Here is a 24885-nt window from a genome sequence, read left to right as displayed (position 1 = left end):
TGGTTGAAAGCCAGAAGAATTACATCTGTCTATCTATCTGTCTGTCTGTCTGTCTATCTATCTTTATCTGTCTGTCTGCCTGTCTATCTACCTTACATTTTCATTTCATTTTAGGAAATAGCCTACAGTTTTCAGGCACATGAGTCTATGCATCTATAACCCCCTTCCTTTCTTTTCCAGTAAGACATGAGATGCAGATGCTGTGGCTCCATGAATTCCTCTCCATTCTTGCTTAATTATATTCATTCAGTTGATTTATTTATATTGACACTTTGGTCTTTCCACTTGAGTGTTACTAAAAGGTGGCTATTGAATTGAATGAATGGAATGTTATTCTTCTAAATCTAATTTATCTATTACAGATGATGGAGTTTGGGCACCGTTCTTTAAGGAAACTCACTATATGCTGCTTACTACCAGAAAATAATAAAATATCTGGTAGGAAAATAAAGATTAAGGGTTGATAATTCATTTTGAAAATAATGATTTATTTTACATAAGAATTCCAAAATCGTTTTGGAATCTTTAAATAGTGAGCTCCTCTAGTGTATTTTAACTATGATTTAAATTTCCGAAATTTGGTTTATGCCCAGTATTTTAAGAACTTAACATAAAGCATGGTATATTTGGATTTGGGGGCAAATGAAAATTTCCAAACTTTTCTTAACAACTCCAGAAATGCAAAACACCAATTATACATCTAGTACTATGAACAATACAATACTTGATAATATTTATTATTATTTTCATTTTTCTTTCCGCCAAGGCACACAGTTATTTGGTAGGATGAATGATATGATCTGTAGATTGAAAACAGATTTAATTTACTAATGCGCAATGCCTCAAAATACCCTGGAGAATCAAACATGCCTGATAAAAGGGAGTTTAAAAAGTATTATGAAACAGTGGTAATTAGGAAATATTCTACTTAGTTCTGTTTTAAGTCAAGCAGTGTTCCAAAGGGACCATGTGGCTTTATTTTTAGGCTGCAGTTTATTGATTTAGGCTGCAGCTTTGGCTAATTGACAGAACTACCCTCAACCTACAGATGTTTTATTGGTTCCTGATATAGAAAAAATTAAATAATTGGCTGTCTACCTTGAGAAAAGGCACAAAATGCTCTGCTGAGATTTTCTCCAGGGTCAAGCCCTATTCTAGGTATACTGCATGCAGGTTTACTTGACAGATACTCACATTCATACTTCTACACACAGGTTTCCCTTGGCCAATAGTGATGGATCAGTCCACAAAACTGCAGCCAGGATTTCAAAGGCCATACTTGAACTGGGAATGTGATCATCAGAAGACTTCCCTGGAACACATGGCACAATATCTAGTGAATTAGTCGACAGCTCGGTCTCTGAGGGAATGAGATTGGAGACTAGTAAACATCAACAGAGCACAAGAGTAGAGCTAGAGAGGAGGTGAAAAATCAGCAGAGGTTGCCATGAGGAAAGAGAAAACATTTCAGGTTGATGAAGACACTGGAGTATACATCTTTAGAGATGTTTAGGATTCAAGAAGAAGAAACCCTTGAAGGCTGGTACTACTTCATGTCCCTGTCACCTAAACAATCACACAGGGCCCCATGCCTAGAAGGGCTCTAAGCAAGGTTAATGGTCTGTTGTTGCCACCTTAAAATTCTTAATACTTTTTCGACAGAGGGCCCTGCATCTTCATTTTGCATTGGGCCTTCAAATTATTTAGCAGGTCCTGCTGGTTGTGAACATAACAGGGGATATATACCAGAAGGCCAATTTTTGTGCACATTTCAAATTGGACTGGGAAGCTATCTATTCTTCATAATAGACTTTAGTTTAGATGACAAGTATTTAAATAATCCTCTAAACATTGTGATTGGTTAAAATGGAAGGAGGACATTTGACCACGAAGTTGCTCAGAGTGGAGAGGAGGTAATAGTTGCACTGATAAATGATACTCTGAGGTGGGACAAGAAGGGGCAACATTGAATTCTCATGATAAGAGTGGTGAAGTACAGTAAGGGGAAGACAAAGAGGCAGAGCCAGAGCTGGGGTCTCAAAGGAAGAAGCAGTGTTATTGCAACCAGGTGAGAAATCCATCTACAGATGTCCAAAGTTACCTGTGCAGTTGCAGTTGACCTAATTAGGAGACCTGATGAGTAAACAGAATTTGGAGAGTCATGTTGGTCTTGACTCACTTGCTGCTCACTGGAGGGAAGGTCATTTGACTTCGTGTTTCAGATTCCTTATCAGAAGAAAGATTTTTCATACTGGCTGCCTTCCAACTAACAGTTTTAGTGTGATAATATCTGTTAACTGCTCTGAATCCCCAAGAGATAGACCCTTTATCAGTCTGTACAGTAGCCAGTTCCTTTCAACTGAAATAAATTAATCTGGGGTCTAGTAGGGTTGCTTAAGAGGAAGTGGTTTGAAGAAGTTTAGGAGTTGAAGAGTTCTACTTGGCAGTCCACTAGTGATATATATTATATGCAGTAATACTGTCCCACTCCCCCAAAAGAAAGTTCCAGTATATTATGTAGTTGCATTTCCTCACAAAGTTAATTTGGAGTCAGACTTAACACATTAGGTCTTTCAGATAATATTAATGGACCCTGCCTAATCTAGTAGATTCATAAATTAGGTAGTCTTTTAGTCTCAGGGATATTACAACTTTAGTTCAACTCTTTCATTCTTAAATGACAGTATTGAAAGAGAGAAGGGTAGAGAGTGACTCAGGTCTCACAGTTAAGTGTATAGAGGCATGTTTAGTGCCCTAATCTAATAGCTACTAGATAAGACTTTTCCCTTACATCACACAAACCTTCTAAATAGATTCATTCTGGATATGTTTGAAGAATTCTGTTGCATTTCGTGTTTACAGATATCACGAAGGTTATTGCTGAGTGTCTCTTATTCAGAGTAATGGTAAGAATAATAACTATTATTCCACCATTTTTATAGGGCCTGCAAAGGGTGCAGTGAGCTAAAAACTTTCCCTAATTCTTTTATCAACCTTGAAAGGCAGATCTTATTCTCTTTATTCTTTGGAGGAGGAAATTGAATTTCAAAGAAGTTAAATAACTAACTTCCTTAATATCACATGGCTCTAAATAGATCAACTTTAAGATTTTTTTTAACCTTGTAGGAGTTTTGGGCAACTATTCTTCTTGAACAGTCTTCAGTGCTTTGGTGGGACCCCTTCAGTTTTACCCCTCAGGGCTAAGCAGTAGCTAGAGCACTGGTTACCTGGGTATTTATCTCACAGCATTTAGTATTTTGGTATATGTAGTCATTATGAACTTGATCTTATCTTTCTATGTCGTTACCACACAGATAATTTATCATCATATATATGTATGCTATAGTTGTGAATTATCTGAGGAAGATGGGCTTAAAGAAGACATTTTTCTGTGTATGACTTAAATTAATTAATTGATTATATTTTATTTTATTCTTTTTTTCCAGTTCGTGACCCAGAAGATGGGATTTACTCCTAACAGTCAAATCTCATGGTTGGAGTATGCACCCATTATTACAAGGAATCCAGGTGAGAAAAATGTGAATAAATAGTTACCAGGGTGCAACTTGTTTGGAAATCTAATGGTGAATTGCATATATTTTCTAGCTCTCTGAAATACCTGGTCAAGCAAAGGTGTTTTGATTATAAGTAAAGACAGTTTTGAAATCGCCTTAAGCAGAGCTCATTAGAAGTGGAAGGAGACAGAGAGGAAAAAAGTTTTTATTTTAGGTTGCAGTTACCCAAGACATTTAGAATCTAGGTCAAAGGGAAGCAAATGTCAGAACATGCATTTTCACTCGTATGCTGGGTACAGAGAAGAGAAAAGCAGAATCAAGGGGCATGTAGTAGATGCCTGCCTGGGAAGGGGTTGCAGTTTCCTTCTTGCAGCGCTTTGTCAGAACTACTTGGAGACGGAAATGCATGACTGCTAGAAATGGACTCAGAGGCCCTCTGTCACGGCTGTCACTCATGTTAAACAGTAAGGCCATTAGACTTCATTTACCTAAAATTGTGTTGGTTTCCCCCCCCATCACATTCTTGGTCTGTTAAGGTTGTTGCAGGTGAAGCAATGTGTAAAATAGCACACAGGTTCCTGTTTGACAAGTGAAGCGCCAGTTTCTCATCACTCCCCAGGGGACACTTGTAATGAGAAATTGGCCCTGTGAGCTTTGAAACTTTTCCATTCATGACCCTGTATGTCTTTTATTGTTTTGCCTTTTTAAGTTAGCATGCTATTTTAGAAAACAAAGAAAATAGGCTTTAGAGACATAACAAGGGCATCTGCTTTGCAGCACCCACTAATCAGTCCCTGTCTCTTAAAACTGGGTTTTATGTTTTTGCCAAAAATAGGAAAATATGCAAATAATATAGGACATGTGTATTAATTCTTTTTTATCTTTAGCTATCTTTCTATACAGCTAAAAGATAGAATCTGTGTTTAGATTTGATTCATATTTCTCCATGAGACTGGGCTGTGGACTCTAGAATGTAGCACGCACTAGAAGGCATAATTCTTTAATGTGGTCACATGGTACCTTGAATTGTGTTTCCTGCTCAGAACCATCAAATAGATTTTGTTGTGAAGGACAATCACAATTTGTGGGTACTGACTTTTCACTTCTCTTTGAAGATATTGGAAGAATGAAAAAGTCTCTTTGGATCCCATAGGTGCCCCTCATTTGTGCCCTAAAATAACTCTGTATTTACTTTTGTATTACTGGTCTTATCACAAGGTACTGCATTTGCCTGTTCATTTGTCTGTCTCCTTTACTGGACTCTAAGCGCTTCACGAATCGAGCATGTGCCTGTCTTGTTCATAGGGTCCTCGGAACAAATTAGTACGTGGCACTTATCAGGCATTGAAAAAGAATTTATTGAATTGAAGTGGAATTGCACTTTTTAAGAAACTTTGGTATTACAAAGAGTGCCTTAAATATATTTTTTATTAGAGAAATTGTAGGTTTGCATAAATATTGTTCATGAAGTACATAATTACAGAGTTCCTGTAAACCCCCCTATTATGAACATCTTGCATTGGTGTTGTACACTTGCTGTAATACATGAAAGAACATTTTAATAATTGTAATGTTAACTGTAATCCATCATGTTCAGTAGGGTGCATTGTATTGTACAGTCCTATGGTTTCTTTAAAAATTTTTGTCTGGCAAATATACATATGACCTAAAATTTTCCCTTTTAACCACATTCACATTTCAATACTATTAATTCAGTACTGTTAATTACACGCACAGTGATGCCCTACCATCACCACCATTCATTACCAAAACTTAGCATTCAACTGAAATGGAAACTCTGTGCAATTTAAGCATTGGCTCCCCATTCCATACCCCCAGCCCAGCCCATGGTAACCTATATTCTAGATTCTGACTCTCTCAATTTGCTTTTTCTAGTTATTTCATGTCAGTGAGATATTTTTTGTGTCTGGCTTATTTCACTCAACTTGATGACTTCAAAGGTCATCCATGTTGTTGCATATAAGAAAATTTCCTTGCTTTTTATTCAGAATAATATTCCATTGTATGCATATTCCACATTTTATTTATCCATTCATCAGTTTATGGATACATGGGTAGCTTCCATATTTTGGCAATTGTGCATAATGCCACTATTCATATCAGTGTGCAGATCTATTTTAGTCCCTGCTTCCAATTCTTTGGGATACAAACCTAGTAGTAGGATTGCTGGGGCATATGGAAATTCTATATTTAGTTTACTGAGGAACTGCCAAACCATCTTCCACAGTGGCTGTACCATTTGCATTCCCACAAGCAATGAATGAGTGTTTCTGTTTCTCCACATCTTCTCCCACACTGTTTCTGTTTCTTAGTAATAGCCATTCTAGTGGGTGTGAAATGATATTTCATTGGGGTTTTGATCTGCATTTCCCTAATAGTTAATGGTGTAGAACATCTTTTGATGTGCTATTTTATATGACCTCTTTGGAAAAATATCTATTCAAGCCTTTTGCTAATTTTTCTTTTTTTGGGGGGGAGGGGAGTCGTTTGTGTTTTTATTGTTGAATTGTAGATTTCTTTAAATATTCTGGATATAAAACCCTTATCAGATATGTGATTTACAAATATTTTTGCCCATTGAGTAGGTTGTCTTTTTACTTTCATGATAAAGTACTTTAATGCACAAAACTTTTCTTTTTGTTTGTCTTTTTATCTATCAGCTGACTCATCTATCTTTTCTTTTATAACTTGTACTTTGATACAAAATCTAGGCAACTATTGCCTAACACAAGATACTGAAGATGCTTCTTTACTTTTTTTCTAAGAATTTTATAGTCCTCGTTCTTATATTTAGGTCTTTGATAACTTTTGAGTTAATTTTGTATATAGTGTGAGATCGGGGTCCTCCTTAATTCTTTTTCATGTGAATATCTGTTTCTCCCAGCAACAATTACTGAAGAGACTAGTCTTCCCCAATTGAGTGGACTTGCCAGCCTTGTCAAAGATCAGTTAGCTACAGATGTGAGGGTCTGTTTCTGAACTGTCAATTCAATTCCATTGGTTTTATATCTGTCCTTTTGCTAGTTCCATTCTGTTTTGGTAACTGTAGCTTTGTAATAAGTTCTAAAGTCAGGAAGTGTGAGTCCTCCAATTTCACTCTTCTCTTTTCAAGACTGAGCCATATCTTCTTTAGTGTGCTTGAAATTTTTGCTGATGGCTAGGCATCTGATTATCTTAATGAGTTTACTCTGTAATTTCTCTCTCTTGCTTAGGGTTTTATTATTTATTGGCTTTGTGTTAAGGTTCTTCTTTGATGCTTGTTGCAACATATTTGAACTTTGAGAGTGGTCTGTGTTTAACTGTTCAGATTCTCTCAGGTCTTCTGCACCTGATTTTTACCCTGCATTGGTAGTACAGTTTTAAATATTGCCCTTTTTCGTGTAATTGTTTCACCTCTAGGAGAAAGCTTCCTTTCCTCTGTTCCTTTTCTGAGAATCTTGATCCATTCCATTTGTTTTTGTGCAAAATTTTCTCCCCAGCTCCTATGATTTGTTTAATTCTCTCCCTCACTCAAGGCTTCCTTTTACTTACATTTTACAATTCTGGGACCTGTCCTGCCTTATAGCAGTTCAATCTGCCTCCCTCCACCACTTTTTTTTTTTTTTTTAACTCTGTGAAGTTTTCTGCTTCTGGTTTCTTCTCCTAGGGAGCCAGATGGGGTCAATCCAGAAAGGTCCATTTTGTGTTTAGGTGTTTTACCAAACAGAGACTGAATTGAGTGTGTATACCTCTCGCTAATAGTTTTGCTGTGGTCTCTTTATTCCCTGGGGTCACTTCTGAATGTGCCTCTCTTCAATCGCTTGTGTTCTGCCCTGGAACTCTGTGGACTTGGGTCTCTGTGCCTGGATACGCGTGGGTTCTAACTCACTGCTGTGAGTGGCTCTATGGTCTGCATCCATGGCAGGAGGGATCCAGGCCATGCTGCCTCTGCATTACTCTAAGTTGCATGGGACTGAGTGAGGGGGAAGGTTGCAAACTGGCAAATCTAGGATGCAAATCTTCTACCTGGTTTGGTGTTTCTTTTTTTAAAAATTCAGTGCTTGTGGAATCCTTTTTCAGTCTCTGTCAAACTCTAGAATTCCATACAAGGGGATTTATCCTTTTATTAGATGATTCAGATGGAGTCTTTTCCAGGGGATGTTTTCTGTTTCAATGTTGATGATATGCCGCTACCCCTTACATACATCTTCCCATTTAATCCTTGCAATAACCATATGATGTTGCTATTTCCATTTTCATATTACAGATAAAAAAGCTTATATTCAGATAGGGTAATCAGTATGCTTGAAGTCTTCCAGATAAGCTAAATAATTTGGAGTTGGGACTGCAATTGCAAAACACATGCTCTTTCCACTGCAAAATATCAGAAGATAAATTGGTATAAAAATTACTGCATATGTTGATGGAAACTTGAAAATCTCAGGAGATGGGGAAGCTTGCACATGCATTGACAAAGGGGCATTTCCCCTTCAAAAATTTTACAGAGAAGTTATTTTCAATAAATATAAATATTTCTTAGTAATGAAACAAATCATGCTTCTTCGTTATTCCTTCTCCTTGAATTATTATTATACTTGGATATTGCAATTATAGGTAAGGGTGGCATCACCGTTACTATTTGATTCAATTGATATATTTAGCACCTTCTAATTCTGCAAATGATACTGGATGAGATTGGGGATTAGGAAACAGAATGCAGATAACAGGTGAATATGATATGCCTCTTATTTTCATAAGCTTACAGTATAATGGGACACAAAAAAAGATACGCAACTATAAAATAAAAGAGAACATATTAGATATGTTAAAAGTGGTTCAATATATAGAGGCTATAAAAACAGTAAGAAATTATATCTGATCGGTGATATCAGAAAAATATCTTGGAAGGCTCAGAATTGAGATAGCCCTTAAAAAATGGGCAGAATTTAACAGTTTCATGTGCTGGATATTTGAAGATGAATAAAGACATCTCTGCCCTTAAGAACAGTTAAGACCCAGTGGGAGATATAAGTGAGCATCTATATGACAAAGAACAGTGTATTAGGGAAAACCATTAAGGAATGATTATGCAAGATATTACTGTAAAGGTAATGTGGGACTTCGTGCCTTTCTTAGGAGAGTAGTAAAAGCTTCAGATTTAGATGACCAGCAGTTCATGAGCTTGGGGATTTTAGATTATGCTGATCTGGCTGTTCAAACTTTTTTCCGAGGGAGCCAGCAGACATTCAGAGACATATAGGAAACTGCTCCAATTAATGTAGGCTCCAGTTCTCATGCAGAGTCAGAATGCTTTGAGAATGGAATCTACACGGTCTGGAAAGTGAAAGGTTTCTTCCCTGAACAGTGGAGTGTATTATTGTAATACACATCAGACTTGGCGAAGAAGCAGCAGGCTGCATTTGTGTTACATTATATTGAACCACGTCAGACTCTGACTAACTAAAACCTCACTAAAGGGAAGTTGTTTTTCCTTCTTGCAATGCACACATGACTCTGACACTGAAAATGGTTTCTAGTTAAATTTTGCTTCATTTCCCATTGAAGATTTGTCATAGTAAATAATCCTTTCTCAAACAGCAGTATCTTGAACGTAAAATATAGTGAGTAAAAGTCTAAATATTTGACAATCAGTTCCATTGTGGAATCAACTAGCTTTTCTTAGCGAAGATTTTAAAACATAATAAAGTAGCACGTAGAAGCAAACCCTAGGAACGTTTCCATGGTGAAGATGCCAGAGATACCTTTGGTAATAGAAAGAAAATAGGATGGATGTTAAGGATGTTAATTGGCTGTACTATGGCAGCAGCTCCTTTTATAAGGCTAAGCTTCTTGACTCCCTCTCATGTGCTTGCAGTTCCATATAGCTGGCTGTGAAAATATCCATAGTGGAGAGAGGTATTTTTATTGAAACTGATAAAAATTATTATTTTAAAAGGTACATTGAGAAATAATTTACATGCCATAAAATTCACCCATTTTGATTGTAAAATTCAATGATTTTTAGTAAATTCAGAGTGATGCAGACATCATTACAATCCAGTTTAGAACATGTCATCGTTCCCAAAAGATCCCACATCCCCAGTTGCTGTTAGTCCCAGTTCCAGACAACCAGTAGTCTACATCTATCTCCATAGACTTGTCTTTTTTGAACATTTCAAGTTAAGTTATTACTGAGTGATTTCTATGAGTTACTGATTAAAAAAAAACAAACAGGATTCATGTTTCCTGCTTTCAAAAATCTGACAAGCTGGGAAGTTAAGATTAACGTAAGTATTTCAGAATTGAATAGTAAAATTGAAGGTTAAATTCTGCAGCCTAGAGATAACAGTTACAAACCACAAAAAGGCAAGAAAGATGCAGCAATGAATCAAATAAATTAGATGCCAAGACATTTCAGTATACTTGAAATATCCAGTTTATTTAGTTGAAAATGCTTGGTTGAATCATGCGGTGATCTCCCTAGTTCTTTATTTTTCAATGAAGAATGAAATATTTATTAGGATAATTTTAAGTCAATCCTGAGCTGTAGTTGATTTTGATTTTAAATGTTGGACATGTTGGCACAGGTTTTCCCGAGTTGGAAGAACACATAACATATCATATTGAAACTCATGTGGCCATCTGTGTGAGGGTAAAAAGCCTGCTTAGCAAGCATTAGGAATTCACAAGCTGCCAACTGGCCCCTGATATGTCAGTCAGTGTTTTCCCTAGCTCTTGTTAATACCAGGGGAGTCTACTCTAGATCACACTGCAATGTTAGAAGGAAAATGGGTCTCTTCTTCTTGGAGGAAATAGATTTATTTTTAGATTGCTTCATAATGTGTCCAGATAAGAAGGAGTATTTTATCTAATAATAAATAATAATAAACACAGAATATGCCAAACTCTCTTTTTTGTATGAACCTTAACAAATAATTGCCTCATTTAATCCTTGTAACAACACTATCAGAGACATACTATTATTTTCCTCATTTTACAGACAAGAAAAGTTAGGCACGGAGAGGTCATACAGCCAGCAAGCACTGGTTTGTGGATTAGAACTCAGACTGTCTGGCTCCAGAATACATACTCTCATACCCCAAAGCATACTGTTTTACCTCCTAGGTATTCACACTCCATCCAAATGGCTTTTATCTTATAAAAATTCATAGATGCTAGGGAGTTTATGATCCTATTCACTCAATGTAACAATTTGAAGGGAATTATATTCCTCCTTATAAGAGAATAAAGATTCACAATGATCCTTGATTTCTCTGTTAATGAATAAGTACATTAAGCTGGATGAACTGACTCTTAAGTTTTATATATCATATTAGGTTGAATCAATATGAATTTGCCATGTTATAGGAAAATGGTAGCATATTGATAATTTTATTTCATTTAAGCTAGCATATTTACTCATGTTTAAAGCCAACTTTTGTTTCCTTTCAGGACTTGATTCTTCTTTGTAGATAACCTAGGCAAATCTCATTTCTCTGGAAATTTCTTTACACCTTCATGCTCCTCCCCTCACCTGTCCCAGCATTTGGGTGGCCAGTCCTGAGTCATTCCTAGTTGAGGGAGAGATGAAACACAATGCAGAGAGAACAGCAGCAACCCCCAAATCAAATTTGGTTTTGAAGTCCAAATGCTTAAATCAAGATATATAAAATATAGACTTAGACGAACAAATAGAAATTCTGCCTCTCTCTGGCTGACTCAATTATTCTTGGTACGGAGAAGGAAAGGAAAGTTTGAGTAACAGCAGGAGTTCTGAGGAGAAAAAAGCCAGTTACTGGGCAGGGGCTGTGCCCTCCTGCCCCCTGCCATTCCTAGAAGGGGTGGTGGATAGGAGATGATAGGAATGTGTCTGGTTTTTTTGGTTAGTGCCATAGAAAAGAGTAAGATGCTGCAGTCCCCTTGGGGCCACATGGCCTAATTACATTGTGCAATAAGTCTCATAGGTTTGTTTCACAGTGAACTTAAGCTTATTTATATAGGAAATAAGTTAACTTTGGAAAAAGTGAAGTTTTTTGCACACTTGAATTTGTTGATTGAGATTTATAGTTCCTGCAATAAAGAATTGCTATTTTGAATTCTTAAGTCTTAAATTCAACTTTTTTTTTCTTTATTTTACCCTAAATCAAAGTTTGGTTTTTTGTTGACATAGTTGCTAAGTACTCAGGTTTCAATATTCTTTTTTTTTTTACATGGGGAGGCACTGGAAATCGAACCCAGGTCTCTGGCATGGCAGATGAGAAATCTGCCTGCTGAGCCACTGTGGCCCACCCTCAATGCTATTTAAGAAGGATTATAATGAAAACATATTTTCTTTATAAACTATAAGTTATTTTACAAAGTAGTTAAAGAGGACAAATATTTTCAGATCTTTTTTTTTTTTAATTTTTCTGTATGGTGGGGGTCACATTTCATTCTTTTTCCACCTGAGTATCCCATTATTGCAACACCATCTGTTGAATTTTTGTTTGCTTGTTTTTTTGTTTGTTTTGGGAAGTACATGGACTGGGAATTGAACCTGGGTCTCCCGTATGGCAGGCGAGAATTCTGCCTCTGAACTACCCTTGCACCCAATTGATCATTCTTTACTTAACAAAGTCAGATACTATGACAGTCACTAAAATTACATATATAATTAAGATTCAGTTCCTATTCTTAATTGCATTTTGCCTATATTTTGTGACTTCAATCTCTATTTGTAACTGCTTAAGCAAGTTTATGGATATAAATAAGCTCTGGCTATCAAGCTGATAAGGTTGAATATAGTCAATGAAAGAGTGAAGTAATGAGTTTTATTTGGACAAGGTTGAGTTAAAGAGTTCACAGATAAACAAACTGAAAATAAAGTATAGTTTTCTATGGATTATAAAACATGGAAGTCACTTCTGTAGAAAGATTTCCAACTTTGTTTTTAGAAAGAGATAGATCCACATTAGCAATTGCAACATCAGCTTAGCTACGTGGTTACAAACAAGTTATTTAACACATATAAACATCATTTTCCTGAGGGAAATCAAAGATTATTATAAGGATTAGTCGAAACTGGCACATAAAAAACACTTAATAATTGGTAACTCTTATTAATGTTATTTTTGTTTTTGTTTATTTTCCATGAGAATGTCAACTTAGGTGTTTAAAAGATCTGTACAGATCTTTAAAAGTCAATTATCCTGACCATTATTTGAGAAGAGTATTTTCACTTATAATGGAATACAATATCCTATCCATACTTATTTCAATATTAAAAGGCATGTCTCAATTTATTGCACTTCACCTTATTGCACTTAACAGACATTGCACTTTTTACAATTGGAATGGTTGTGACAACCCTGCCTTGAACAAGTTTATAGGCACCATTTTTCCAACATCATGTTTTCACTTCTTGTCTCTGTGCCACATTTTAATTAAGGTATGCACATTGCTTTTTAAAAACAAAATACTACTGCACATTTAAGAGACTGCACTATAGTGTAAGCATAACTTTTATAAGCCCTGGGAAGCAAAGAAGATTGTGTGACCTGCTTTACTGTGATAATCGTTTTATTGCAGTGGTCTGGAACCAAACTTGCGATATCTCTGAGTTGTCCCTGCTCTATGTACAGCGTTCTTGTCAGTGCACGTCGAGTATACCATAACTGAATTCAAGAAGAAAATTACTGGTTCTGTTTTCAGCAATTTTGTCGAACCAGGTAACCTGAAGACCCTCCCACTACAGAACAGATTTGCTAAATAAAATAGTTAAAAATCCCTTTAAATGCATGGCTGCTCTCATAGCAAGAACATAAAAGAGAGAATTAAAAATCCCAGAGGTAAAAATATAAATTTTACTACATTAAAATGAGCAATTTCTATACAAAAGTGAAAAGCCAAGTCATAAAACGAGCAGATTTTTACATCATGAAAGAGTTTGGTATAGAATCTAACAAGTTCCAACAAATCAATTAGTGAAATAAAAATGGTCAAGGGCATGGGCTGTGCACGTGCACAGATTGGCAAAAATTAGAATACCAGATTTTGGTGAAGATAAAGAATGATGGAAACTCTCTTACGCTTTTGGGTAAAGGGTTAATTGGTATAATGCCATTTGGAACTATATGACACTATGTAGTAAATTTAAATATGTGTATATACACCTCCATCAGAATTTCCATTTCTAGAATTATACCTGGAGGGATCTCTTATGGGTACGGATGAGCAACTCAAACCGAACATATCTGTAAGCACTTGGTTTTCATGCCCTGCTCCCCCTCCCCAATTGTTCAGCCTGTAGTCTTAGTTAATGACAATCACATCTTTCCAGAAATAATATTCATAATGATTGCATGTTAAATAAAGGAGCTAATGGTTCTTTTTCCATTTTAGCGAACAAGTTGAGAGGACATTCAAAGCCTATAACATTTTACTCAGCAGCTAATGAACATATGGAACCTCTCAAGGTTAAGACTATATAAATACATTCAATATTAGTGATGGATTATGAGTTTGTGATATAACAGAAAATTCATGTTCCAGAAAAGTTGGCATCTTTTAAACATTTAATCCTGAGTTCAGGACAGAACACCCCACTGTCTGGCTCTTGTTGCGTTAAGAACCAGTGCCTAGGTAATGCAGACCAAGTGATTGGCAGCAATTTATAGCTGTAAGTTGGAAGTTACTCAGACGTCATCTAAATGTAACCGTCTTATTTCACAAATAACAAAATTGAGGTACAGGAAAGTATAAGCAATTTACTCAAGATCACATAGCTAATTAGTAGCACAGCCAGGACTACAAATCTGTGATTCCATACCAGTACCTTTTTACCTTTTTTATTAAAAAAATAAGCTTTACATTTTACAACAGTTTTAGGTTTATAGAAAAATTGTGCAGGAAGTTCAAAGGGGTTCCATTTACCCACTCCCCAACACCCAACATAGTTTCTCCTATTGTTAGCTTCTTGCAGTACTGTAACACATAGGTTTCATTAATGAACAATATTAGTAGCTTATTAATCTATTAATGGTTTACATTAATATTCACTCTTTGTATTGTACAATTCTACAGGTTTTGATAAATGCACAATGTCATGTATTCACCATTATGGTACCATACAGAATACTAAAAATGCCCCATGCGCCATCTATTCATTCCTCAGCACCCTCCCTTCCCCACCCACACATACTTGGTGACCACTGAGATTTTTATTGTCTCTCTAGTTTTGCCTTTTCCCGGTAATTTTTATGATACATGATTCTGCCTCATATTCATATAATCTTATGCTTGGGGTTAACTGACTAAAATGTATGCATTCATTTTTAACTTGCATACTTTTAATATACTGTCTTTCTTATAAACTATTTATGGTTGGTGAACTAATACATTTTCTAAAGATGTAGTTAACTAAAAAAATTTAAAAGGTGGCCTTTTGTAATTCCAGCTCACCCTTATAAGCATTCCCATCTTTGTGAAGGGAAAAGGAAATGGTATATATTTATTATTTAAAATGTGCCAGAATCCCACAGAATGAAGCATTATATCTGTAATCAGGAAAAACAAAAGTTGATTAAATTGATCAAATTGGGCATTTCAAATTATGCCCTTTAACCACTAGATGTCACCATAAGCCACTATAATTAAATGTCACTATGATAATTTTGACAGAAACGTCAATAGTAAAATTTTTGCTGGAATATTAAATGATATTTTTATAGAGCACTAGATGCATTGCTCTATTATTTCTAAGCCTAGAATTCTATATTTAAACCCTAGTTGGAAGGACTAATTATGAATTGATTTTACTTTATTTTCATAGCCTATGAGCTCAGAATTATAAGTGTAGTACTGAGGAATTTAGTGTCTGAAACGGTGCACTAAAATCAATGACAAATAAAATAACATTCTGTCACATCTTGGGATTCCACTTGTTATGCTGCTTATGCTTAAGGGAGGGAATGTTGGGAAATATCCCAATATCTGCGCTAACCGGTTCTGCTTCAGGGTGGGGGCAGCAGAGGCTGCCGGGAAGGAATGCCAGTCCACAATCGTTCTGCAGGAGCTGCTGCTTTGGTGCTGGAAGGCACATAATTATGTCTGACTGATTGAAATTTACCCAGACATCACTTTATGTCCATTTTTTCCTGGTTTGCTATACTACACTTTGACCTATGTAAAGGTTTGTCTGCTTCAAGTAAAATAACAATTTATTCTTGGCTGGCAATGAAGATGTTAAGGAGTTTTTGGAATGGGTCTGTCACACCCACTGCTAACTCTTTGGTTTTCAAAAAACAAAACAAAGGCAGTAAAAGGCATTGTGGGTTCCCTTGGTCTCTACCATGATACTCTTTGATTGATATTTAACATTCTATTTGATTTCTCAGTGTCTGAACCCGACGAACATGAGATCTACCTCCCTATATAAATGAAAAGTGACCTAGTTTTCTTTGCAGCTAAGACATGGACACATGCCATAGGTCCTGCCAACCAAATTAATCTACCCTGTAATATGAATCAGTTGTTAGTCATATGAACAAGGGAAATTGTGCAGAATCCTTCCAGTAAGTGCAGTAGGAAGGGCAGCAGAGGTGCCCTGGGACCTGGGAGCAGCTTATAGTGCCTGGTTTTGGGGTGTTGGCACCACCACAGCAGTACCTGTGCTCAGGGTTATTAGTGAAGGCCCACCTGTGGGACAGTTTTGCAGCAGGATTTGAGGTGAATTTTTCCACCTCTGGGCCTCCTGGAGGTTATGAGAACTACCCAATAACTTCCTAATAAATATGTTCCTTTTAGGCTTGATTAGGTTTTGTTTTGTTTCATTTTGTCTTATTTTTGCTTATAACAAAGAATTCTGACTTACATACTCCCAATTTCCAGGACAGAAAAACATTGATACCTGTAGTGTGATAGAATAATGCCTATCACCCTTCTTTATTCAGCAGATTATCGTAATTTCTTCTTTGCTGCCAATAATGAGTTGAATAAAATGGTTAATGGTGGAGGAGGTGAATGAGTGTGTGTGTGTGTGTGTGTGAGTAGGCACATGCATATGTTTGGAAAAATGGAAGATTTTGCCTTATTAAAGGCAGAGGACCTTAGTATTTGTGTGTTTTAAGTCCTGTATCTATTCTCCACCCTTGTCTCTTTCAGACAGCCTACACAGGTTATAGTACCTGTAGCCAGGGGACTGTCACAGCTTTTATGTAGGACAATGAATGCACATAAATATATAGAAGGAAAAGCACAGGGTTCTTTAACCATCAACAGTATTTAAGCTTCAAATGCGAGTAGATCTGTTAGAGATGCAATCCACCCATTGATCACCTCAGCTCTGGACTCTAGAATTAAAATATCTCATTTCATGTTCTTTAAATTCTGAATTAGGTACCTATTATCATTGGAAATTTATTATTATTTTTTTAATAGAGCAGATTAGTTAGTATCATTGGGGTCTGACAGATCTGAGTTACAATCTGGATTTTGACATTTATTTGCTAGGTGATCGTGGGCAAGTTACTTGAACTTATATAGAAAGGAATTTTTAATGACACAAGTAACATGCAAAAATGCCCTCCTTATAAATGATTAACAATTACACATAAGACTAAATGAAGTCCTTGATACCCCTTCAATTTCTCAATGCCTGACCTTCCCCAAAGGTAAACCCATTTCCTCACCTGTAAAACTGCTGCAATAATCCCTACCTGACAGATTGTGGTGAGGCTCCCTTACTAGGAAATCTAGCAAAGATGCTGCTGGCTTAGAAGAGCTTTCCCTGACCTAGATTTGGCCAGGTTCCCCTATTCTACTCTTTTATGACGCTCTCTATTTCAGCTTCAGAACACTTTCACAGTGGAAATTTATTTCTCTAATTATAGTAGACTGTTATTTACCTACAGCTTGTCCAAGATTTGGTCTGTACAAGACTGATGATATATCCAGTCTTGGATATATTGTTATGATGAGATAACCTTAATACCTGAGAACATAAGGGTAGAAAAAGAAGTTTTGGCATCTTTTATGCATTATATATATGGGTTGCATGCCAAAGGCATATTTATATTGGATATAAATTGGATATAAATATATATATAGGATATAAATATATATATGCGTTTTGTATAATTGTTTTCCTCACCAGTTGAGTAAGAATTTCAATCCATTAATTAGATATTTAAGGAAATAAAAATTTCTTATCTCTTCCAACTTTATTTCAAAACCTGTGGTTGCTGGGGGTTTACCTAGGATGGTAGTATCAGGTGGGGGAGAGGCCACTGGTCTTTGGTTGTCAGTCGCTGTCCATCCTGGTGTCCTTCTATACTGTCTTCGGGTCCATGGGGGTAGAGCCACATTGCTTAGTCATGCCTGGTCCAGCCTACCGCTGGGTTGTTTGCCTAGGCAGGTCACTACTCAATTCCCCTTATCTCTAACTGCAGAGCCTTTCATGTCCAGCTCTCCAGCAATCTCCGTGCTCCTCTGTGGCTGAGGGAGAGGAATATTCTGAGGCTATTCCAAGCCCAGCTGCCTAGCTATTCTGTGCAGTCAGTCCTCCCTCTGCTGCTCCTACATCTTGCTGCTGGGTGTGGGGAAACTATGCTAGGCAGGCTGCTTCATCAGGTTCTACCCAGAAAGTGGGAGGAGTACATCCCCTTTGTGCCTGGAGTCCTGGGAAACACACGGCAATTCTGTAGTAATTCCCCATCCATCAACTACTTAACAGGTTGGGCAGTTTGTACTTGCTCTCTTCTTTTCCTCTGAAATGCTCTTCCTACAAATGAGCAAAGCTCACTTCCTCAGGTTCCAGTGTGTCTTGTCAGAGGGAGTTTCCCTAAACACACTAAGTAAACTCTTGTGTTCTCATATTCTCTAAACCTTTAACCCTTATAATTTTCATTTTCAATACTTTTACAAATTGATTTCCCTTCTCTTCTTCCATTTTTCTTTCTTCCTGCCCTCATTTCTTCCTTCCTCCCTCTCTGTTTATAATGATGATTATTTTTGTCTTTTCCCATTCAAATGTTGGCTGGATAAAGCAAGGCCTTTTCCTCTTTCCTTCTTTGTTATGTCCCTAGCACTCAAGTAGAACTTACTTCATAAATACTCAGTAGACTAGTGAATGAATGAATGTATGAATGGATAATGAATCATCTTCTTGTTTTCATATTCCCTTAAAATATAATTATTTTTTCTCTTTTATGGTATTAATAGAGATTTATCTATTTTATTGTTTTCTTTTCTCCCAATGAAATATTCTTGGCTTTATCAATTTATAATGAACTAATTTTGGCTTTTAACTTGATATTTTCTTCATGTTGCTTTTCCTTATAGTTCTTTCTTAGTTCTTTGAGTTACTTAAATATGTTGTGCATTTATTTTCCATTTTTTAAAAACAAACAATCAACTTATAATTTAATATGGAGTGCTCTCATTTTTTGTCATCTAAACAGTCCTATATTTTATTTTATGTCTATTTGACTTAAGAGATTTGAGAATGTTATAATTGGAAAGTATTTTGGGTTAATGTTTATTTTTAATACTAAATATTTATTCATTTGTGGTCAGAGGATGTTTGGTCTGCAATTTCTTCTTTTAGGAATTTATGGGGGGTTTTCTTTGGGATCAACTGCTGTACTGTTCCATTTGCTCTTGGCAAAAGTTGAATTTATTCTCTTTAGAAAGTACACACATATATGTGGTAAAAAAGATATATTTTTGTTCACCATGATTACTCTTTTGAACTGCACTGTATTTATTTGGAAGAAATGTACTGATAAGCCATGGTGGTTGGGAGTATATTGTTGAGAAAGGAAAGCCAATGGTAGACAGTGTTGTCCCGATAAATACTGTTTTGCTCCATCTGCCGAGTTGAAATGGCCTGCTGGTTGACTCCATACTATGGGATGGGCAGCTAGTTGCCACGGATCCTTGTCTCATCCTTCCTCTCAGTTTTGTACCTGTGAAGTTTGCTCATCTTGGTTGCTTACCTCCCTTCTCATAGCCTATTGTGTTGGGTAGTTGTAGTAACCAAATTTATATATAGAAAGAGAAAGAAATGACACTGTACGAACAGAGAATTTGACCCTGATAACAGGAATGTGTTTGCTCAATTTTATGGTCTTTGCGTCATCTGAGGTTCCAAGGTAGAAGTAGAAAGCTGATTTGGATCATAGAGCCTTTCTATGTACTTCCCAGATGGTTGCGTCAAAACTGCAATTAATTGTTTATGGACTTAAAAAAAACCTGTATGATTCAGTGTTGTGTGAAACGTATTCCTTTGACATATCTTCATGTATATTTTAACAGGAAGTTTAATAGGGCTCTTAGTAATGAAACTTCAGTGATAATTGTTTCTGTTTTCCGCAAAAACTCTAACAGAAAAGATTTTTTTAATCTTAGCAACTTTGAGTCTCGGAAGTATTTATTTCTAATGGATGTCATTTTTAATATGGTTACACAATAGCACGAAAACAGGCAGTTTCTCTACCAAAACTTTTTAGAAATAGAATACAACAAGAATGGAGATATAATGTTACTCATTGTTGAAATCCAGGACACAACTGGCACACATTACATCTGTACCTATGTGTGAAAATGTGGGCGTTGCCTTGCTCGTGATTTTCTTTCATGGCTTATCTGTGGACTTTACAGTGAGTTACACATTTTATACACAATTGCTGGTTTTTATTGGGGGAGGTGGGGTTACATGATGTGATGTAACGAAAATAGGTTTAGCACTCTGAGGTATTGTAAAGAGCCCCAGATTTTGGTTGAGAGACTTAAGGTTTTGTCCCATTTGTGCTATTTACAAGTAGTGTGATATTGAACAAGTCACTAAACTGAGTCTTAGATGAGGGGAGTAAAAAGGCTTGCCGTTTTAAATTCAAAGCTTCCATGGATAATGGGAAGGAAAGATAGTCGCCTGTTAATATGTCAGTATCTCACTCAGGTTTTTGACTCTCAAAACTAATTTCCTAGTAAGTGTTGTTTCCATGGTATATGTAAGAGAAATAATTAAGTTGCCTTGAGTTCACAGGACTGGGAGGTAGGACGATTGGAAATTGAGTCTGTGTTTTCTCCAAGTTGGTGCTCTTTTCTAGGACAATGCACTGTATGTGGAAGACCTTTGTAAATCTAAAACACTGTACAAAGATAATACTCATTATGTGTATTATTATATATAAATATAATCATTAATAATAATTAATAATGTTTTAGCTGACCCCACTGACCACATAGTCATAAGGACCTTTGTCATGCATTCTCTGTAAAGATAATAAGCAACTAAAGTGGCAGAGTGCATGTACCCACTGTACATTGGCATTAGAGATACAGCCTGATATGGGATTTCAAGTGGATGCTAAAATATTATTGTCCAGATTTTAGTGATTCTTCTTTTTTTCCAGTTGAGCCTGAAAGTAATAGCAGTTTGTTGTCATTCCATAAGTCTCCTTTGGAAAAATATTAATTACTTTAGCAACTTAGGTTAAGAACATTTGACTAGCCCATTTTCGTATCAGAGCTTTATATGCTCGAGAAACTAAAGCTTTCAGTATTGTGAGGTGATCAGAATGTTTTCAACGTTACCAAAATAGAAACACATGGTAAAATGATTAAACGCACATACACACAAGAAAAAAATAAAACTCCAGTACGTCATACATCTCTGTCTCAATAAAGATGATGACTCTTATGTGTGGAGTGAGATGTCACAAAAATGTACAAGTCATGATTAAATATAGTTGTGGTCAGACATGTGAGACCACAAAGCAGAAGAGCTCCAATCTTGAGCCACACGTATTTTAAAAAAACCTCCTAGCACCCATTTATTTATAACAATGCATCTGGCCATTCATTGGTAACCAAGGCAGGAAGAAGTTATCTGAGATTAATGACGAATTTAGCTATTTCAATTTGAATGTATATAATCTTGAAAGATTTAGTTTTTAGATGGTTATATTTTTCACAAAATAATGAAATTTTATATAAAATGATGATTCTCAAAGCATTTTAACATACATTATCTCATTTGTTTTTTCCTCTTTATCTTGAGGATAAAAGAGCATTTATTATTATTATCCCCGTGTCATAAATGAGGGAATAAGCTAAGAGTAGTTAAGTGATTTGTCCTAGGTCACAAAGTTGTTTATTGGTAGAGCTCAGACTCAATTCAGCCTTCTAGTCACAAAGAATGTCATCTTGGAGTAAAGTTAGGAACCATCCAGTTCTAACTATTTGTATATAGTCTATACATTAATGAAATGAAAATTTTCTAAGAATCTGTCAGCAACAGATAAATTTAGTCTTTCAGATAATCCTGCAATTGTGAAACTAACAAGATCAAATATGGCTATTTCATTTTATTTCATGTTGTAATAATTTCTGTTGAATCCATAAAAAACAAGTTTTTAAGCTGTTTACAGTTGTTAAAAATATTAATTAAACATAGTTTATCTTAAGTTTGGGAATATGTTAAATATTTTTCAAAATGTCCAAGAAAGTGGCAACACCATTTATTAGAACAAGCATTATAAACTTGAGAGGGATATAATCTAAAGTAGTTCATCTAAAATTTGCTTATGTTAAATGGTTTATATTTTACTTTTCTCACTTCGTCTTTACTCTATTTTTTATGTAATATCTAAATAAATGCCAACAGAAGAATCAAATTTGTGTTGGAAGATGATTGAAAGGCAGCCAGAGAATAAAATTTTCTAACAATTTTTCCATCATGTAAGTAATCTATCATTTATGTATTTCTTTATCTATCTATTATCTCTATTTATTTAATCTGGGTTAAAAATACAACTGAACGCTATATAATTTTTTAAATACAAATCCCACATAACTTTCCTATTGTGAAATCTCTTTGTGAGGATTGAAATATAATTCATACTGAAGTCAAATACTTGTTATATAACTGCAATGCTATTGGCAACCATTGTGTTATGTACTTAGGTAAATAGATAAGGTTAAGATACTGTTTAATGTAACAAAGTTTATAACTACTATAAGGGTCATAGATGATAAACCAGTGAAAAATATTTTTGATGAAGTGGGATTTGAACTGTGGCACTGAAGGATAGATTCAGCTTTGGAGAAGAGAGGTAGAGAGGTATAAGCATTCTAAAATTGGATAAGAGCAAGAAAAATACGGACATGTGATAAATATTGTTGTGGAACCTATAATGAGGAAGCTGGATTTATCTGTTTACAGGTTTGGATGGTCCAAAGAACTCCAGGATCTGGAATTGATGGGCTCAAGTCCAGACAAGCCCTGGAACATGGACTCAAGGTCACTTGATTGGTTAGAGTGTGAAAATAGGAAATTTGACTATATGAAGAAATGATAAGTGGATAACTCTAATCAAGGGTCTCAAAGAAATACAAGTCAAGTAAGAAAGAACTGAACTGTCAATAGTGGTTGAAGCAGCAGGCCATAAATGGAGACCCAGGGAGGCAGGAAGTTAGTGGAGTTCTGTTAGTGGAGGTCTAATATTAGTGCATGGGGTTAATAAAAAGTAAATTAAGGTACTGGTGTTAAGAAGGAAAGATAAAAGGTACTCAGTTATAAGTACAGAGTGGAAATAGCAGCAAGACAAGCTCAACATAAAACCAGTAATTAATGTAATATAATTAATTATAATTAATTATATAATATTACTATAATAATATAATGTAATTAATATAGAAATTCTCATTCCCTCCTTTAGGTGTAGGCTTGCACACAGCCTGGAGTTAGGGTCAAACGTGTGACTGGGGATTGTGGGAATACAAAGGCAGGAGGAAAATTGTATTAGGAGCCAATATGCCATTCCTCATGATTGGACTTGAAAGTGTGTGAGAGTATTGGATATAAGGTTAGATATTAAAACCTAAAACTGCAAAGAACACTTGGGTCCCCTGTAGTATTAAGTAAGTTCTTGAGCATAGGGGCAACCAGATTGAGACAATTCTTTACACAAAATAACCTGGCAATAGCATGCATGATAGCTTAAAAGAGAGAAACTGGATGGACACACATGGAGGAGATGAGATGGTTTTGTAATGATATGAATGCAAAGCCTTAAGGTGCATTAATTTCATTTGTCAGGAACATTAGTGATGATGTAAGGATAGAAATTTTAATGCAGCGGGTTGAGAAATGAATAGGTAGGAACTATACAGCAAGTTTATTATTTCTGAAGGAATGTCTGGGGAGAAGGAAAAATGAATAGGTAAGTCGTTAGAGAGGATCTCAGGGTATTTTTTTTTTTTTTAAGATGGCAGACACTAGACCCTTCATTTCCTATTAAATTTGAGGGGGTGGGGAGTGGAAATACTTTTTTGTTGCTTTTAGGATCAAGATTAATGGTACTTCTGAGTAATTCTCTGTTTTTATGTTAGGAACACAAAAGTGTTAGAAATGCTTTTAATTGTGAAAACAAGCAGGTTTTTCATTTGCCTTGATAAAACTATCAGTTGACTCTGATTTGACCATAGGAAATTTATAGATCATCATGGGGTAGATTTTGCACCTCATTCCTGATTTCAGTTTTTATGGCTTTGCTCTTATTTTCCTCTCATTTTCCAATTTTAATATCATGGGTTTTATGTAATCTTGTAATAACTAATTTATATTACTTTCTAGAATGAGATGGGAATATCAATAAATTAATTATACCATTAACACCAAATACACTGCCTGGCACATGGTAAAATCTTAATGTGTATTTGTTCAATAAATAAATTGAGGCTATAATATTAAGAAAAAGGATAATTTAGCTGATACTTTGCATGATGACATGACAAACTGTCATCCATGGTTTTCCAGAGAAACAGAACCAACAGAGTGTGAGTGTTTGTATGTGTGTGTGTGTGTGTGTGTGTGTGTGAGAGTGCATGTGCTTGGATGAGCCCCACCCATATTCTTGGAAATTATTTCCTTTACTTATAGTCCACTGATTATAGATATTAATCCCATCTACAAGATACTTCCATAGCAACATCTAGGCTTGTGTTTTACCAAACAATTGGACTCTATAACCTAGCCAAGTTGACACATACCCTTCATGCAAACTTTAGTAATATATTGGATTGAGGAAATGAGAACAAGAAATAGTGAAAGACAAGAATTGATTCTAATCAAGATTCTGGTGGAGACAGCTGGAATAGAAGTGGGTATTTTAAAATTTATGAAGAATTATGGTAAATAAATAGCCTAAATTTGAAAAATCTATATCTGGCGATTATATGTAAAAGGCTTCAACTTTTAAAGTCTATTAGATAATACCTCTTATATTACCCAATTTTTAGTTTGATGGAAGGGCAGGGGCATTCTGAATGAAAAGGTGGACTCTTAAATGCAAGAAAAAGTAAGAAAATGATGACGATTTGTGACTAT

The 24885-nt window shown here is 35.7% G+C and overlaps 1 long non-coding RNA gene across 1 annotated transcript in view; it reads left to right on the top strand.

Annotated features, from left to right (window-relative positions):
• Positions 1–23011, top strand: part of LOC143680778 (uncharacterized) — a 56438-nt gene extending 33427 nt beyond the window's left edge. The window contains exons 3-5 of the long non-coding RNA XR_013174174.1: positions 3447–3528; positions 22162–22235; positions 22720–23011. This is a non-coding gene — a long non-coding RNA (uncharacterized LOC143680778). The remainder of the gene's footprint in view (positions 1–3446; positions 3529–22161; positions 22236–22719) is intronic.
• The last annotated feature ends 1874 nt before the right edge of the window (positions 23012–24885 follow it).

This window comes from Tamandua tetradactyla, chromosome 4 (assembly GCF_023851605.1).
Source record: "Tamandua tetradactyla isolate mTamTet1 chromosome 4, mTamTet1.pri, whole genome shotgun sequence".
In the NCBI taxonomy this organism is placed as follows: domain Eukaryota; kingdom Metazoa; phylum Chordata; class Mammalia; order Pilosa; family Myrmecophagidae; genus Tamandua; species Tamandua tetradactyla.
The sequence above is the reverse complement of the archived record's forward strand: the minus strand, read 5'-3'. Positions and strand labels throughout refer to the sequence as shown.